Raw genomic sequence first — 17,255 nt, 5'->3', positions numbered from 1 at the left:
GCCTGCATTTCTGACAGAATACCGTCTTAATGACAAACTGCAAGTTTGCTAACACAGCGGAAGGCTGTGCCACCATACAGCAAGACCTGGACAGGCTGGAGAGCTGGGTGGAGAGGAACCTCCTGAAGTTCAAGAAGGGCAAGTGTAGGGTGCTGCACCTGGGAAGGAATAACCCCCTGCACCAGGACAGGTTGGGGGTGACCTGCTGGAGAGCAGCTCTGTGGAAAGAGACCTGGGAGTCCTGGGGGACAACAGGATGCCCATGGGCCAGCAATGTGCTCTCGTGGACAAGAAGGCCAATGGCATCCTGGGGGGCATCAAGAAGAGCGTGGCCAGCAGGTGGAGGGAGGTCATCCTCCCCCTCTGCTCTGCCCTGGGGAGGCCACATCTGGAGTGCTGTGTCCAGTGCTGGGCTCCCCGGTTCCAGAAGGTCAGGAAACTGCTGGAGAGGGGACAGCAAAGGGCTACCAAGATGCTGAGGGGACTGGAACACCTCTCTCATGGAGAAAGGCTGAGGGATTTGGGTCTCTTCAGTCTGGAAAAAAGGCAGCTGAGGGGGGATCTTATCAACGCTTATAAATACTGAAAGGGTGGGTGTCAGGAGGATGGGGCCAGGCTCTTTTCAGTGGTGTCTGGGGACAGGACAAGGGGTAACGGGCACAAACTTGACCATGGGAAGTTCCACCTGAACATGAGGAGGAACTTCTTTTCTGTGAGGGTGGCAGAGCCCTGGCACAGGCTGCCCAGAGAGGTGGTGGAGTCTCCGTCTCTGGAGACATTCCAAACGCGCCTGGAGGCGTTCCTGTGCCACCTGCTGTGGGTGACCCTGCTCTGGCAGGGGGTTGGACTGGATCATCTCCAGAGGTCCCTTCCAACCCCTGCCAGTCTGGGATTCTGTGAAGTTGGAAAGTTTATATGTGCTGGCTTGGGGAAGTGAGACGAGCTTGTTTAGACACAGAAGAGTCACAACAGCAGACAAAGTCATCATTTGAATAAATACTGATCTTCAAAACTGTGGCCAACTTTGCACAGAAATGGGGAATTTCTCAACGCTATTTCAAACGCGTGAGAGGAGCTTCGCTTTCAGGAGCGAGCAGCTCTTCACCCATGGGCCAGCCCATCTTCTGCCGATGCCACTCGCCTAAGGACGAAGCCAGGGGACGCCTCTGCGGCCAACGCGCTGGCGGTTACCCCACGGAGAGCCACACTTCTGCTTCTCGCAGCCAGAGAAAACCAAGCGGAAAGTGCTCCAAGCCCTTTTTGGAGTGACCTTGATGTGCAACTCCCCTCCCGCGCCACCAAGCTCTGCTTTTTGTGTCCTGCCTCCATCCCTTCTTACGCTGCACCAAAACCTCTGCCGCAGTTTCGGGTATTTTGGGTATTTATATATATCTTGTGCAGCAGCATCTTCTTCCCTGCCTTCCTTGCTATTGTTGCGGGATTTGATGCATCCATGGGGAGAGCTCACGCTCCACTCAGGAACCCGAAAGGGCTGGAAATATCCAGGGAAATGGGTCTGAGCTGATGCGGGGGTCTGCGCAGGCCCGGGTGGCAGCAGCAATGCCGAGGGTTTGCCCAGGACAAGCTGGAGTATCTCACTCTTCCCCGCCCTGAATTTGGTTAGAATATTTTACAGGCAATTTTCGACCGAGATGTCGGCTGCGCTATCAACCCGCCCCCTCCCCTGCACATAATCAAAATATTTTGATAACCGAAAAATGTCAGGCAATCCAGCTAATTTTGCAGTAAATAAATAGAGCAAATAACTGCAAAGACAAGGAGGGGAGGAGCGGGAAGCTGCTGCCTCGGCAGAAGTTTTTCCATCCCCAAACAACAATAAGGTCCTTTACAATGCCTGTTTTGACAAAACTCGTTATTTTCTACAAAAATACCCCCCCTCTAGTGGAAAAAGGAGGCTGATGGGAGGGAAGCTCATGCTGCTGGTTCACACCTCCCTGCTTTGGAGGGACGGCGCTGCCTCCGAGAGCACAGCACAGCCCCACGGCACAGCCCCACAGCACAGTCCCCCACGGCACAACCCCACGGCACAGCCCCCCGGCACAACCTCATGGCACAACCCCATGGCACAGCCCCACGGCACAGCCCCCCACGGCACGGCCCCACGGCACAGCCCCACGGCACAACCTCACAGCACAGCCCCACGGCACAGCCCCACAGCGTAGCCCCACGGCACAACCTCACGGCACAGTCCACAGCACAGCCCAATGGCACAGCCCCACAGCACAACCCCACGGCACAGCAAAGGCCAAGCCGCTCTCGGCGGCAAACGAGCAGCTATTAGATGAATCGCCTGGCAAACGAGCCCTCAGCAAGATACTAAACACATCCCAAATATGTGTGACAAATTGCAATGACAAGGTTGCGCTGGCAGGCTGGATGGCGGGTAACGAAATCCCTGTCCAGACAGCGCTATGCTCCGGGCACTCTTTGAGCCAAGAGAAGGCAAGAAACGCTGCCAAAAACCCGTCGGCACGGCCACCACACCCATCTTCCACACCAAGGCGAGTGGTCGGGGCTGCTGCAAACAGTGGCGGTGCCCGGAAAGCCGGGGCTGGGACATCCACGCCACGCACAAAGCTGGGGGGAGCTGCAGAATGCCCAGGGCTGGGGCAGAAGGTCAGGTGAAGGAGACCCAGAGAGAAACCGAGCCCAAACCCAACCCGTCAGCGTGGCTGGAGGGGACCGAAGCGCCGGAGGAAAGGACGGTGAGGAAGGCAGGGCTGGAGATGGGCAGCTGACGTGCGGTAACACGATAAATCAGAGGCACGGCTCCCCATTCTCCACGTGGCCAACCACGAGCTGTGGTGGCCACGCACACCCACTCTTGCTCTCCACCACCGCCCCCGGGCTGCCCGCCCGCACTCCCCGTACTCCCCACGCAGCCCCTGCCAGCGCAGGGACCCCCTTTTCCATGCCAAACCCCAGTGCCGGGATCCAGTTTGGGGCTGGCCGGACACCCGGCCAGAAGGAGCCACAGTTTATGAGCCCAGTGGCTGTGGAGGGTCTCCAGGCTGGGCAGGATGCTCGGCAGCGAGCCTGGGGAGAGCAAGGGCAGCATGGCTCTCAGACCCCAGGGGCTACTTTTGAAGAGACGTCTCTCTTCAGCCATTTGTCCCTTCTGAGGTCCCCTGTCTCACCACCAGCCCTCCTCAAAGGGCACGTCACCTCCAAGCTTTGTCCTTTATTCTCCTTCCACTTCCACTGCCACTTGCTTCCGAGCAAAGGTGAGCCCCACATTTGGGCTGGCGCTGGGCAAACAGAATTGGACAAACTTTCTCTTCAAAGACAGTTCCCTGCCTTTGCCATGAACCCGCTGCACAGAAGAGGCGGTCACAGCTTGTCCCCGTTGCGAGGAGCAGAAGCATTTCAGAGGGCCATGTTTAATAGGTGCGGTGCAGGGACATTTATTTTTTTAACCAGTTCCATACCTACCACCTCTGCAAAGGCATCCGGGTTTGACTACGAGGACAGGCTGAGAGTTGGGGGGGTTCAGCCTGGAGAAGAGAAGGCTCTGGGGAGACTGCAGAGCCCCTTCCAGTCCCTAAAGGGGCTCCAGGAAAGCTGGGGAGGGACTCTGGAGCAGGGAGGGGAGCCATAGGACGAGGGGGAATGGTTTTCAACTGGAAGAGGGGAGATTAAGATGAGATCTGAGGAAGAAATTTTTTGCTGTGAGGGCGGTGAGCCCCTGGCCCAGGTTGCCCAGAGAAGCTGTGGCTGCCCCATCCCTGGAGGGGTTCAAGGCCAGGCTGGACGGGGCTTGGAGCAACCTGGTGTGGTGGGAGGTGTCCCTGCCCAGGGCAGGGGGTGGCACTGGGTGGGCTTTAAGCTCCCTTCCAACCCGAACCATTCTATGACTCAATTATTCTATCTCCCCTTCCCATACTGTGCTACTGGAGTTCTCCACAAGCACTGGTTCGCACCCTTCCCCATCAGGAGATGCTGTGTCATCGTTCTATGACTATTTGATAAGCCCCAACCCGGCTCGGTTTCTGTATCCCACGGGGGAGGGAAAGCCAGCTGTATCCCTTTCCCTAGAGCGGAATGGTGATGCTGGGAGAGCCGGGGGCTGCAGGGGAGGTGGTGATGCCAGGGGAGCCGGGGGCTGTCGGGTAGACGGCACCCAGGCAGGACCCCAGCAGGTCATCCCGCGGGAGGGGAGAGCAGCCAACAGCTTCCCAGGGGTATTTTGGGCTTTCTGCTTTCCGGCTGAGCGACCTGCAGGGCACATCTCTGCTGGAAGGCAGCGGCCGTAAACCATCCATCTGCAAAAATACCCCGGCAAACACAACTCCTCGCCCTCCCCCCCAGGTCTCTGCGAGCAGCGTTCATTCCTTGCTCCCGCTGTAGATCCGGCGTGCCGAGTCCTTTCTCCCCAAGAGTATTCTCCCTTTACAAAGCAAGATCATAAAGCAGTGACATAATCCGAGCTTGGCAAACACTTCTGCTGATGCGAAGCCAGTGCCTTTCGTGGTTCTCGCTGCTGCTTTTGCCTCCACGATATAGATGGCGCAACCGGCTGATTAAACACACAGGAGCCTCCCAAGATACCATTTCGTTTGAAAGGCTTTTTTTTTTAATTATTTATATTTGACATTCCAATAAGTGTGGGGGCTTTTTTTTTTTTTTTTTTTTTTTAATTGGTTCTCGCAAGGGTGCAGGTCAGCCACGGCTACGCGATGAAGTTCTCCGTAGAAGAGGTAGGATCCAAAGCGATGACTCCCGGCCAGACTTCCTAACCCATCTAACCTTGCAGCCGAGCCTCCGAGCCAAATTAATTAGAGGCCACCCACGGGGAGACGGGAGAGGTTGTAGGTGAATCTCTTTGCCCGTTCATCCCCCGCCACGTCTGCCGAGATCTCGGCGCACACGCTAAGGGTGCGTGGGAGGGCCCCGGTGCTAAAGAAATGACTCGATGCCTTTCGTTTTGACACCAAAACGCAGCCAGCCGGCGAGGCCCAGTAGTAAACAATAGTAGAAATACAAGAAAAAAAAAAAAAATTAAAAAAGCGCATATAAGATGCCTCAATGAAGAGGTGTGATTGTTGGCAAAACGTGTCCTGTTTGAGTTTATGGGATGTACAGAGTCTTTTTATTGGGGATACTTTTTGCTATTAGCGCAATAAAAAAAAGGACCAATTGTTTCTGCCATCTGAGAAAACTCTTGGTGGAACAGGCAGAAATCCAGGAATAATTAAGAAAATAATAGCGCACACCCAACAAGAAAAACATTATTTGTTTAAAGATGAAGTCCCTCCGGAATACTTGGTAGTGATTACGTTTCTTTCAAAAAGTCGGGGGGGGGGGACGGGGGACGGGGGACCCTTCTAAATGAAGAGCAGCAGCCCTCAGCTCGTTTCTAAGATGCCGAGCGGAAAAAGCGCGGGGCTGCGATACCCTTCAGAGGTGAGGCTTTTTTCCGTTTTCACCGCTCTTATCAGCCTGCGCAAAGTTGCAAAATAATAGTGTTTTGCCCTTACATGTTTCCATCGGAGGATGAGAAGCGCTTCACAAAGCAGAATTAATTGAGCTTCACGGCTCACCTGTGAGAACAGAGCAATTATTTAGCAACAGGGCTTGGGGTTTTTTTTTATTTAGCTGGTTGGGGCGGGGGTAGAAGTAAAAACTGCAGTGGGAAGACCACGAACCCACCCAGTCAACAGGAGGCTTCACAGCTTTGCCCATTCCCAACGACGGACACTCAAGTGGAGGACCTCCATCCTCCAGGATGGACCTGCAAGTTTCTGACCTCCAAATCCGGATTGTCCCTTTGGAAGGGATCACTTTGTCCCAGCATCACTTTTTCCCCAGGCCTCAGCTCACCAGGCTTCCCACCGGCACGAATCACCATCCTCCCAAGCTCTGACTCTTCACATTCAAGAATCTTCAGACAACCATGTCTCCAAGCCGCCCGTCTTCCCTGCAAGTGTGTCGCGGTGCCACTCCGCACCCAGCATGTGTGAGGTGGGCCCCCAAATCCCTTTCCCATCGCTCCTGGGTGACTCTGGGTGGGTTATAAAGCTCTGCCAGCTGTGCACAGGAACACGGTGGGGAACACCTCCTGATGTTGGAGACCCAAGTCATATGAGGAGAGGCTGAGGGAGCTGGGCATGTTTAGTTTGGAGGAGAGGAGGCTGAGGGGAGACCTCATTGCCCTCTGCAACTACCTGAAAGGAGGTTGGAGAGAGGTGGGTGTTGGCCTCTTCTCCCGCATGAATAATGACAGGACCAGAGGAAATGGTCTGAAGTTGCAGCAGGGGAGGTTTAGATTAGACATTAGGAAGAATGACTTTACTGCAAGAGTGGTCAGGCACTGGAACAGCCTGCCCAGGGAGGTGGTGGAGTCACCATCCCTAGAGGTATTTAAGAAACATCTAGATGTGGCACTTCAGGGCATGCTCCAGTGGCAGAGATTGTAGGGGTTTGTGTGTGTGTGTGTGTGGTTGGACTCGATGATCTCAAAGGTCCTTTCCAACCATGAAGATTCGGATTCTACGATTCTATGATTCTATCGGAAAGGGTGCAGACCAGCGCTTGTGGAGAACTCCAGTAGCACAGTACGGGGAAGGGAGATAGAATAATTGGATCATGGAATGGTTTGGGTTGGAAGGGACCTTAAAGCCCATCCAGTGCCACCCCCTGCCCTGGGCAGGGACACCTCCCACCACACCAGGTTGCTCCAAGCCCCGTCCAGCCTGGCCTTGGACACCTCCAGGGATGGGGCAGCCACAGCTTCTCTGGGCAACCTGGGCCAGGGACTCACCACCCTCACAGCAAAGAATTTCTTCCTCAGATCTCATCTTAATCTCCCCTCTTCCAGTTGAAAACCCTTCCCCCTCGTCCTATGGCTCCCCTCCCTGATCCAGAGTCCCTCCCCAGCTTTCCTGGAGCCCCTTTAGGGGCTGGAAGGGGCTCTGCAGTCTCCCCGGAGCCTTCTCTTCCAAAGAACCCCAAAGAACCCGAACTCCCATCAACCCCCGTCAGACATCACGGACCGTGTGCGGGCAGAAGCTCACACCCAACAACCATAAACCGACTTTTACCCACCCAGGACTGAAAAAGCATCGCCCCCTCGCCACCCCCCTCCGCAACCCCGGGACGGTTCACAGGAGGCTGGAAACCGCGGAGGGCAGAGGCAGCGGAACGAGCCCGGAGGGCAAAGCCGAGGTCACCCTTACGCCCCGCGCGGCGCCTTCTGTATTTTCCCCGTTTTCAGGGAGAAAACTCGCAGGGATTTTTCCTCCGCAGCCTGGGCGGGGGGGGGACGGACAGGAGCCCGGGCTCCCCGCCACCGCCCGGCCGCGGGGTACCGGGGAACCCCCTCCCCACCCCTCCGCCGCTCCGGCCCGCGGAGATACGCGTCCCCCGCCGCGCCGGGGCCGGGGCCGGGGCCGGGAGGGGCCGCCGGACTGCCCGCCCCCCCGCCCCGCCCCGCCACCGCCCCCGCTCCCAGCAGCCCTTGCAACCGCCTACAATGAAATTTGCGAAGTTTTTTCGGTTTCGGCGCCATTTTCGAGTGGACTCGGAGGTGAGGAGGGAGGGCGGGCAGGGCGGCGGGGGCCGGGGCGCCGCGGGGGGGCTGACCGCTGCCCCCCCGCACACCCCCTTCCTCCTCCTCCTCCTCCTCCTCTTCCTCCTCCTCCTCCTCCTCCTTCTTCTCCTCCCCCTTCCCCCGCGGGCGGGACCGGACCGGCGAAGGTGGGGGGGGCGGCGGGACGGGACGGGACGGGACGGACCCGGGGGGGGGGGGGACCCGCTGCCGTGGGCGGGGTCGCGACGCTCCCCGTTGTTGCGGGGCGGGGGTGGGGGGGGGACGGACACGGGCCTGGGCGAAACTTGAGGGGAAAAGGATAAAAAAAGCGGTAAAAGAACTTTTTTTTTGCGGCGGGTGGGGTGGGGAGAGCGGCGGCACCGGCAGCGCCCGCCCGCGCGGCGCCGCACAAAGGCGGCACCGGGGGGGTTGGGGGGGGGGGGGGGGTGACCGGGGGGGGGTGTGGGGGGGGCGGCCGGTGACGCAGCGGGCGGTGACAGCGGGACCGCGCGGGGCGGGGGGGGGGGGGGGGGAGGACACCGGACCGTTAGGGCGGGAGCGGTGCGCGGGGACGGTTCCCACGTGGGTGCGGGGCGCCCCCCCCCGATTCTTTTTCCTCCTTTTTATTATTATAATTTTATTATTTTTTTTTTGCGTGGCGGGGAGCCGCGCCCGCCCCCCGCAGGTGTGGCTCGGCGTTGTTTGGTTTTACGTTTTGTTGTTTTGGGGTGGGGGTTTTTTTTTGCCAGTTTCCCTTTTTTTTATTTATTTATTTTTTTAAAAGAACCCCTCCCCACCCCCTCCCGGGAGCCCAGTGGCTCCGTTCCGGCGTGGGGCCTGCGCCCCCCCCCCCACCCGCGCTCGCCCCCGCTGCCAAGGCCAGCACACGGGAGAAAATAGTTTTATACGTTAAAAAGAAAAAATTTAAAAAAAATAAATCATAGTGCAACCAAAAAATTAGGCGAAATTATTTAAAATATTAAAAAAAAAATTGGCAGCCAGTTTTTGCTATTTTTTTTAATTTTTAATTTTTATTTTTTTTACCCCCCCCCACCCCCGGCTGGTTCCTGGCTTTGTACAGGAAATTTGGATATCCTGGCAAAGGGCGACAAAGGGTGATGGGAGAAACGCGCGGGGGCAGGGGGGGGTGTGTGCGTGTGTTCCCCTTCTGATTTATCCTGAACACCGTATTTCTCCCCACGTCGGGATCAGGTACATAAAGACAATTTTTTCGCACTCAGGGAGTGAGTTTTCCAAAGGTTAAAACATGCTCCCCCCCCGCCCCACCCCCCAAAAAAAAAAAAAGAAATTGTGCTCGTGTGTAGGTGAGGGCCCATCCGCCAACTTCCATCATTTTCTGCTCTGAAGAAATCCAAGGAGCTCCAGCGCTCGCCATCGGCTGCGAAAGTCTGTCTTCAGTTAATCCACTTTGGTGGGAAATACAGTAAAACTGAGCTGCTAATGCAATAAACATTTATGAAATATAAGAGGGAAGCTCTAAGTAACGCTTCAGGCAAAATGACCCAAATATAAAAAAAAAAAAAAATTATAAAATTACTATGCGCTTGTTATGTTTTGAATTAATGTTCATCTGACAATTTTTTTATTAAATTTTTTTTCCCCCCCTGTTCTTAACAAATTTTATAGGAGTCGGGCTTCCAGATCTGTCCCTTGTTGTTTAAAACTGGACGGGATGACAATGCAGGAAAAAAAACCCAAAAATATAAAAAAAATGGAAGTAACAAGAAGCATCCTACTTTTCTTCTCCTCAGCAGCGTTGAGAAAAAAACTGCGGATCCGGGAATTTTCCTGTGGATTTTACTGGTTTTCTGGAGCACTGTAAGTGGAAGTCGTATCCCGCAGGCCCTTGCGAGCGCCGGTAGCTCTCCCTCGTGTTAACAGCCCCGTCTCGATAAACGCGGCCCGTCCCGCCGGTAACCGTGCACCGGGGTCGAGTTTCGAATCGAATCGAGCTAACGAATTAATTTTCGGCGTTATTTGAATTTGCCCTTTGTAGCCGCGGTGTGGTTTCGGGTCCTCTGCCCCACCTCGGAGCGCCTTCGCGCCGTGCGGTTTCACGCGCGAAAGGTACACCAGGCTAAAATTAAAATGTAGCTCTGATATGCTGGTATTGATTTGAAATATACGCTGCTCCTCTGAACTTTTTCTGAGTAAATTAGGGAAAAAAAAAAAAAATTAATTTTTTATGAAGTGTAGGAGAAATTAGCCGCTCTCATATAGCTTTGACAAACGAACGGGGAGAATATATATGTATTTTATGCGTTTATTTTGTGCCGCCTAGGAGGAAGTGGTAGCTGGCTAAAAAAGCGGGCGTACCGGTGATTTTTGGCGCGAGGTGAGGGGGTGCCGGGGGCAAATGAAAGTAACGTGGGGGCTGCGTGACGTTCCCACGTCCGCCTGCTGCTGCTCCTGCTCCTCCGCAGCCTCCCGCGGCCGCTCCTGTGGGAAGCGCGAGAGCTGGAGCCGCTCGGTGGCTGTCGATGGAGCGTCGGCTCCGATTCCAGCTGTGGGCCACATCTGTAAATATTAATACGCGACTTGGGTTTGAATCGAATGGCTCAAGGGGAGGCAGGGGGGGAAGTGGTGTGGGTCCTCTCAGACCCAGGCAGGCACGGAGCGTTTCGGTGGTGCTGCTCGCCCCCTTATTTTCCTTTTGTTACCGTAACTATGTCTCACTAATTAATGTCTGGGACCTTCAGCTCTAACAAGATGATTTATTTTAGTCTTTTAGTAAAATAGTAAATGCCTTCTTTTTTTTTTCTTTTTTTTTTTTTTTTTTTAAATCCTTTGAGAACAATGACTTCAGGGTTAGTTTGTGCGTGTCTCCTGAAAAACTGTTCGATAACAAAGTTGGTTTTGTTTTTTTTTTTTTTCCTGTGCTTTATATAGGAAATGCTTAATATTTACTGGTTTTTGGGCTTAGCTGGCCCTGAAGTGTGCGAGTCAGTGAAGGCTCTGTATGCAAATCTGTCCTGTCATAGGCTCCTATATTTATTTCCTTTCCTTTCCCATGGCGCTCTTTCTCACTATTTTTTTTTTCTCTTTTTTTTTTTTCCTGGTTACACTGTCCGTGAGGAGGGACGGGGTTGTGTTTTAAGGGAACCCCCTATTTCGGGGTGAATTTCTTTTGGTTTTGTGTGTGTGGACTCGGGGAGGGGTGTGTGTGTGTGTGTGTTTTTTACTTAATTGCCCAATATACTTTGGCAAGCAGAAGTTGCATTGTTTTGTGAGCTACCCTAATGGATTTCTGCATGTTCGAATTTCCCTGGTTGTGCGGGGGATTTAATTAAACCCCTGAAGGTGGTTGGTTCGCGTAGGTGACAGGTAGAAGCCTGGATTTCTAGAAATAGCTGATGTACACACCGCAGGCGCGGAGCAGAAGAGCTTTTGCGCTGCCTTTGCGTCGAGTTGGAGCTTTTGGGGCAGTTCTCTTGATATTTGGGGCTACTGGGTGCAGTGGGACCCCCCCAGTTCCCAAAGGCTGATGGTGCTGCTGGGATGCTGCCTGCCCCGGCAGCGAGGGGCTGAGGTGCCACCAAAAAAAAAGTCCCAATCCCCAAATAGCCGCCTTGCATCTTACCTGCTGGTCCTGAGGGGGGGTTGTCACCTAAATTGGTGTAAGTAAGACGTTTCCTTTGCTTCTGGTTGGCCGAGAGCAATGGGCTGCTCTCGCTGCTGCTGGTATAACCCCTTTGGGGAGGGATGGGGGCTTCCTGGTGGCCGTGTGCGGTGGCTTTTCTGCTTGACCACTGGTTTTGGCCAGCAGGAGCCATCTCGCCTCATCCCTGCTGGCTGCCCGGCGCCCGGGTGATGATGTGGGGTTACTTGGGTACCACTGCCCACAGTCACCCTCCTGGCGGCAGGGATGGGGAGGAGAGGAGGGGTGCCCTCGCTCTTCATGTGCTGCTTTGTAGCCTGCCCTATCTGGAGGTGAAAACTTGATTTATTTTTATTTTCCCCCTAATTAAAAAAAATATTTGCGCCCATCCGAGCCCTTGTGTTCTGCACATCCCTAAGGAGAGGACTCTCCGAGGCTGCGCGATGGCCCCGGTGTCCCCTCCTGGAGCGCGGCCGTGCCTCTGCGAGCGTCTCCTCAACCCTCCTTGTGTTGCTTCCTAGATCCCTCGGGAAGAGCGCGTCCTTGTCCCCCGGGAGAGCCAGCGCGGAGGAGCCGCTGCATCCCCAGGTGAGTTGGGAAGGTAAGCTCCCGCGGCCGACCCGCTCCGAAGCACCTGCAGCACCTTCCCTCCCTCCGGATAAAGGCAGGTTCCTCTGAAAGGCGTATCCCGAGATGCGCGTCCCTTCCGGGGCACTGCGGGTACCGCCTCGGGGGGTCCGGATAAACTCAAACCGTCCCGTTCAGCTGCTGCCTTCCTGCTTTAGCGTGGAGGGTCCAGAGCACAGACTGAGCTTGAAAGAAGCCAAAGTAGTGAGATGGGGCAATTCAAAGGCGGAGCTTTCTACTGCTTAAAATAATTACGCTGTCACGTCATAAACACGCGTAGTTTCTCAGATACATCTTGCGCTGCGTATCCCAAATTTCCACTTGCCCAATACCCAGCGCGAGTGTTGATTTTTCTCTCCATGCTAGAGAACAGGCTGGTGGAGGTGTATCGAGCCCTCCCTTCGGAAGGTCCTCCTTGCTGAAGAGAGCTCTTGCCCCCCCTGTCGAACTAGGCGAAAGACTGGGGTTTATATATATAAAAGCATTAATTAAAAGAGGAACCTCAAACACAATCGAAATGGGTTCTAGAGCGGAGGTTGTTTGCTGTTGCCTTTATTAGGTTTTTTTTTTTTTGAGTCACTTGAAGAGATGAAAGGAATAAAACTACACAGGTACAGTCAAGTAAAACGTTGTTACGGAATAATTAGTGGTAAAGTTATGCGGGTGGGGGGGTTGTTTTGTTTTAGCTTGCGCAGGTTTAACTTTCTCTGGGCACTTGTTGGCTTTGCCGTAAGTAGCAGTTGCTGGCGGGAGAGCTGGCCCTGCTGCTGGCGGTACCGAGGACGCTCAAGTGGTGGGGGGAAAAAAAAAAAAAAAACGAAACAAAAAACCTGCTTTTTGGTTGGCAAATATTTGATTTAAAATTTGCAATAATTTGGCCCGGGTGACGAGAGCTGTTGAAATTCCTTTTTTTTTTTTTTTTTTTTTTTTTTTTTTTGAGTTTGCTGAAGGGACAGGGAGTAAGAGGAGGGCCGGCTGGAGCCCGGTGCGGCGGCGGCCGCGGCACGAGCCTTTCGCCTGCTGGCGTCACTGCTGACATTGTCCGGGGTTGTTTTTTTGGGGTTTTTTTTTTTTGTGATGCCGCTTTTAAAGAAAATGAATTGAAGGAAGTTGTCACATAACTAAAGTGGGGGGGGGGGGGGGAAGTAAAGTCGAAAGGAAGCACGAAAAATGTCAGGCTGTGTGCGCAGCTCCCGCACAGCCCTTGCCGCTGCGCTGGGGATGCTGGTACAGGCAGGGGGGGCCGTCAGCTTCCAGGGTGTCTTTTATTTCTGATCGCATAAAGTTTGTCCATTCAAATAGTGAATGAGCACAATCTAGTCTTTTTTTTTTTTTTTTTTAAGAAAAAAAAAAGGGGGGGGAGGGGAGTTAGTTTGTGGGGTTGTTTGTTTTTTTGGGTTTTTTTAGATTTCTCAAAAGTCAAAACGAGCTGAATAAAAAATATTTTAAGGAAAACTGAACAGGTTTTTTTTGAACTGTTGGAATCTGGATTTATTTATCTGAAATATTAACATTGCGACTCCTGCAAAAAAAAAAAATCCTTGCTGTTCAGCAGCCCCTCGGAGGGAAGTACCAGGTAACATTTCCCCAGAGAGGGCTGGGGAGGGCCGGGGGGGGGTATCTGGGATCCGCTGCCAAAGCAGCAGCTCTGCTGCATCGGAAGGTGCACGCGTGCCGAGGCCCGAATATTTTTGGGGGTGGGAAGGGAACAGTTTATTTCTGATTCTGTTTCTGGTTTGTTTGCACTGTGTAACTGCTTGTTCTCTTATAGTTACAGACTTTCTGATAGGACCCGTGAAGAGAAAAAAAAAAAAAAAAAAAATAGTCCTGTGGTGGTAATGCATGCACGTTAAATTCTTCATTGTAGAGTGTTCTTCAGTACCTTATATCATGGTTTTAAAATAACAATAATAATATATATGTATATATTCAAAATACCATTTGGAATGTCAACATTCAGTGGGCTTTGAGGAGATGTAGCAGCACATCATGGTTTGTAGGGACAAGGAGATACAGACCATTCTGGGCTGCCTCATTACCTCAAGGATAAGACAAGAAAGTGAGCTTCTGGGTATCATAGATGTGGAAGCTAACGCAGTCCCATGTCTCTCTTTAGCTCAGTTGACCAGGTACGTGTAGATAAGTTCTGGTGCTTCTGTCTCCGCACATCCCTTGCAGCTGCAAATCCATTCCCCCAGGAGTTTGTGTGTGTCTGTGTGTCCCGGCGGGGCCGGCCCTGCAGGCAAGGAGGGACTTGTAGCTCCCTTTTCTTCTCCCGCACGGGCACGGCCGGTGTTGGCTTTGCACCCTGCCTTCCCCATGGCTCCTCCGTCCCTGCCCCGGCAAAGGATGGCCCGAGGTACTCTGTCCCCCGGAGTTTGGGGGGAGAGGCGGGGGGGTGGTGTGGGGGCCGTGGCGAGGCGCTGGGCTGGAGAGCTGTCAGCAGTGCTCTAGCAGCACGTAAATACTGGAGTTGGGGATTGCCTGTTGCTCTCCAGTATTGCATTGCTGCTTTAGTGAGGCTGGAAATCGGTCCCTGCCGCAGGAGCCGGGGCTCTGGCTCTCGGGGGGGCCCTCCACGGCACCCCCACGGCACCTTCCACCCTGCTGCTGGGGGGCTGGTGCCTCCCACACCAATAAACCACTGCGGAGGCAGCAACTAATGAGGGCTTGGTGTCGTTAATGGCGGGGGAGGGGGGGGCCGGGGCCGGGCTGCACCCCAACACCCCACTGCTGGTGGGTACCCAACATCCCACCCCAGGCGTGGAGCAGGCAGAGGGCACTGCCAGGGCTGGGAAATGGTGCCACGTCCTTCCTCGGCGTCATTGTGGGGGAGGGAGGACCTCGGGGGGGGGGCGGGGGAGGGTGTTGGTGACGGGCAAGGGCTAATGGTGGTCCCCCCAGTACTTGCCCTGCTGTACCCTGCCTCCAGCAGCTGGGGGGGGGGGGGGGTTGTGAGGTGGTGAGGACTGATGGGGACCAGAGTGTCACCTGCGTGGGGAGAAGGAAAGGCTTGGGGTGCTCCTGGGGAAGCCCTGCCATGGGGGGGACCTGCAGCTCCAGCGGGCGCCCAGGGCAAGCACAGCCGAGCTGGGGGCTGCCAGCACCCACCCAGTATCTGGCAGCACTGGAGATGTAGTGGGAAGAGTTTGGAGGGCCTGGAGCACCCAAGGGTTTGTCCACAGACCCATAGCTGCAGCAGCGAGCTCCTCCTGAGCAAGCCCAGCCCCAAGGGGAGATGGTTTCCCTTCCTTTGCCCTGAGCATCGCCCTGCTCGCAGCTTCCCAGCCCGGGTGGGAGCAAGGGATAAACACCGGGACTGCCGTGGGGCCAGGGTTGCTCCTCCTGGGAAGGGCTGGGATGGTGCCATCCATCCATCCATCCATCCCCTGCGGTGGGAGTGCGGTCGCCTGTCGTGAGGGTGCATTGTTAAGGGCCCGATCCTGCAGTCTCCTCTTGAGCGCTGGCGGCTGCGAAGCCCAGAACGTGTTTTTCCAACTGTTCTTAGGAATTAATAAATCACAGTCGCTAGTCGCGGGGCAGGGGGGTGGTGGGTGAGCGTCCTCCTGCTGATTTACAGCTTCGTGGCGGCTCCGGGGCTGTGCGGTGAGCAGCGGGCGAGCATCGGTGCCGCTGGCCGAGCGGCGCAGGGGAGCCCCCGCCCCGTGCATGAACGCCTCCAGCACAGGGGAGGTGCAGAAGGTGCCCGTGTGGGTGCACAAACAGCTCAAAGTCACAATATTTGGACACCCAACTGACTCATTTCAAAGCAAACATGGGCATTCTCGCGCTCGCGTCCCTAAAACGGCTGATTCCTGCTTTCTGCAAGTCAAACCCTTAATCACCGTATAAAATACTGCTTTCCCTCAGGAAAACAATTTAATGAATAACTTGGTTTACAGGGAAATTGGCCAGTAAAGTGATTAATTCTGTACTTCTACACTTTTATTAATTCTACATCAGATTTTTTTTTTTAGGACGGTTTTCTGCTATTTGCGTTTATGGGTGGAGTGTAAGAGTTAAAAAGCAGGTTTAGTCCTTCTTTTTAGACCTTTCTGTTGTGATTGGTTTGATTTTCCTCGGCTAGAAAAAGAGATCTCCACCTCAGTCTCCAACGGAAGAGTCCTGCTAAAACTCCGCTTTCACCCTCCCGACAGCATCAAACCACCCTGACAGTAACAGGAGAATAAAAGCACCGTGGTTTTCGGAGCAGCGGGCAAGAATGAAATGTAGAGGCTCAATCAAGCCAACAGGGAAAATGATCCCAGGGGAGAGAGAAGGATGTGCCTGTGGAGGTGGCTGGGCTGTGGGTGAGCGGTTCCTGTCCAAGCCCCAGCTCCGGGTGATGGATGTGCCGTGGCCGGGGCGCAGGGGTGGTGGCTACAGAGGGGGGATGGATGTGCCGTGGCTGGGGCGCAGGATGGTGGATGTGCCCTGGTTCAGGCACAGGGGGGATGGATGTGCTGTGGTTGGGGCACAGGGGGGATGGATGTACCATGGTTGGGATGCAGAGGGCATGGACGTGCCCTGGTTTGGGCACAGGCGTGGTGGATGTGCCATGGTTGGGGCCATGGATGTGCCATGACTGGGGTGCGGGGCTGGTGGATGTGCCATGACTGGGGTGCAGGGGTGGTGGACGTGTTGTGGTTGGGCACAGGGGTGGTGGATATGCCATGGTTTGGGCACAGAGGGGACGGATGTGCCATGGTTGGAGTGCAGAGGGGATGGATGTGCCATGACCGCGGGGCAGGGGAATGGATGTGCCGTGGTTCAGTCGCAGGGGTGGTGGATGTGTCATAGCTGGAGCACAGTGGGGATGGATATGCCGTGGTTTGGGCACAGGGGTGGTGGATGTTCCCTAGTTGGGGTGCAGAGGGGATGGATGTGTTGTGACCGGGGTGCAGGGGTGGTGGATGTGCCATGGTCAGGGTGCAGGGGGGATGGATGTGCCCTGGTTGGGCACAGGGGGGATGAATGTGCTGTGGTTTGGGCACAGGGGGGATGGATGTGCTGTGGTCAGGGCGCAGGGGTGGTGGATGTACCTCCCGTGCCGTGATCACTCCCCTCTGCTGCTTGTGAGCATGTCTCTGCTCTGCTCCAGATCTGTCAGGATATTGCCAATTACTAAAGCAGAAAGCCCAGGGGACAGACATCCAGCCGGGCTCCTCCTCTCGTATTTTTTTTTCCCCTTAAAACGTCCAAGTTTGCCTTCAACGTGTTTGCAGGTTGACTTCACTACCGTGTTTCGGCACAAACTGCTTGGAAATAAAAAAAAAAAAAAAAAAAAAGGCGGCAGAAGCGCTTGCAGCACATCCCCGCGCCAAGTTGGGCCAGCGGAGCCCCCGGCGTCATCGGCGGGGGCAGCTCTGCTCCGCAGCGCCCAGCCCCGCAAAGGGGCAGCAGCTTTTCTCTTGCTATAGGCTAAAGCAAGATGTCTGTTTTATAAAATGTGAAGTCTGC

At 54.7% G+C, this 17,255-nt stretch overlaps 1 long non-coding RNA gene across 1 annotated transcript; it reads left to right on the top strand.

The window, feature by feature from the left end:
* The first annotated feature begins 7,523 nt into the window (after window positions 1–7,523).
* Window positions 7,524–14,159, top strand: LOC141748382 (uncharacterized). Its single transcript, XR_012588975.1, has 3 exons — window positions 7,524–7,546; window positions 9,197–9,388; window positions 11,690–14,159. It is a non-coding gene; the product is annotated as an uncharacterized LOC141748382 (long non-coding RNA).
* The last annotated feature ends 3,096 nt before the right edge of the window (window positions 14,160–17,255 follow it).

This window comes from Larus michahellis, chromosome 9, assembly GCF_964199755.1.
Source record: "Larus michahellis chromosome 9, bLarMic1.1, whole genome shotgun sequence".
NCBI lineage: Eukaryota > Metazoa > Chordata > Aves > Charadriiformes > Laridae > Larus > Larus michahellis.
Note: the sequence above shows the minus strand (reverse complement) of the source record. Positions and strands in the feature narration are given on the sequence as shown.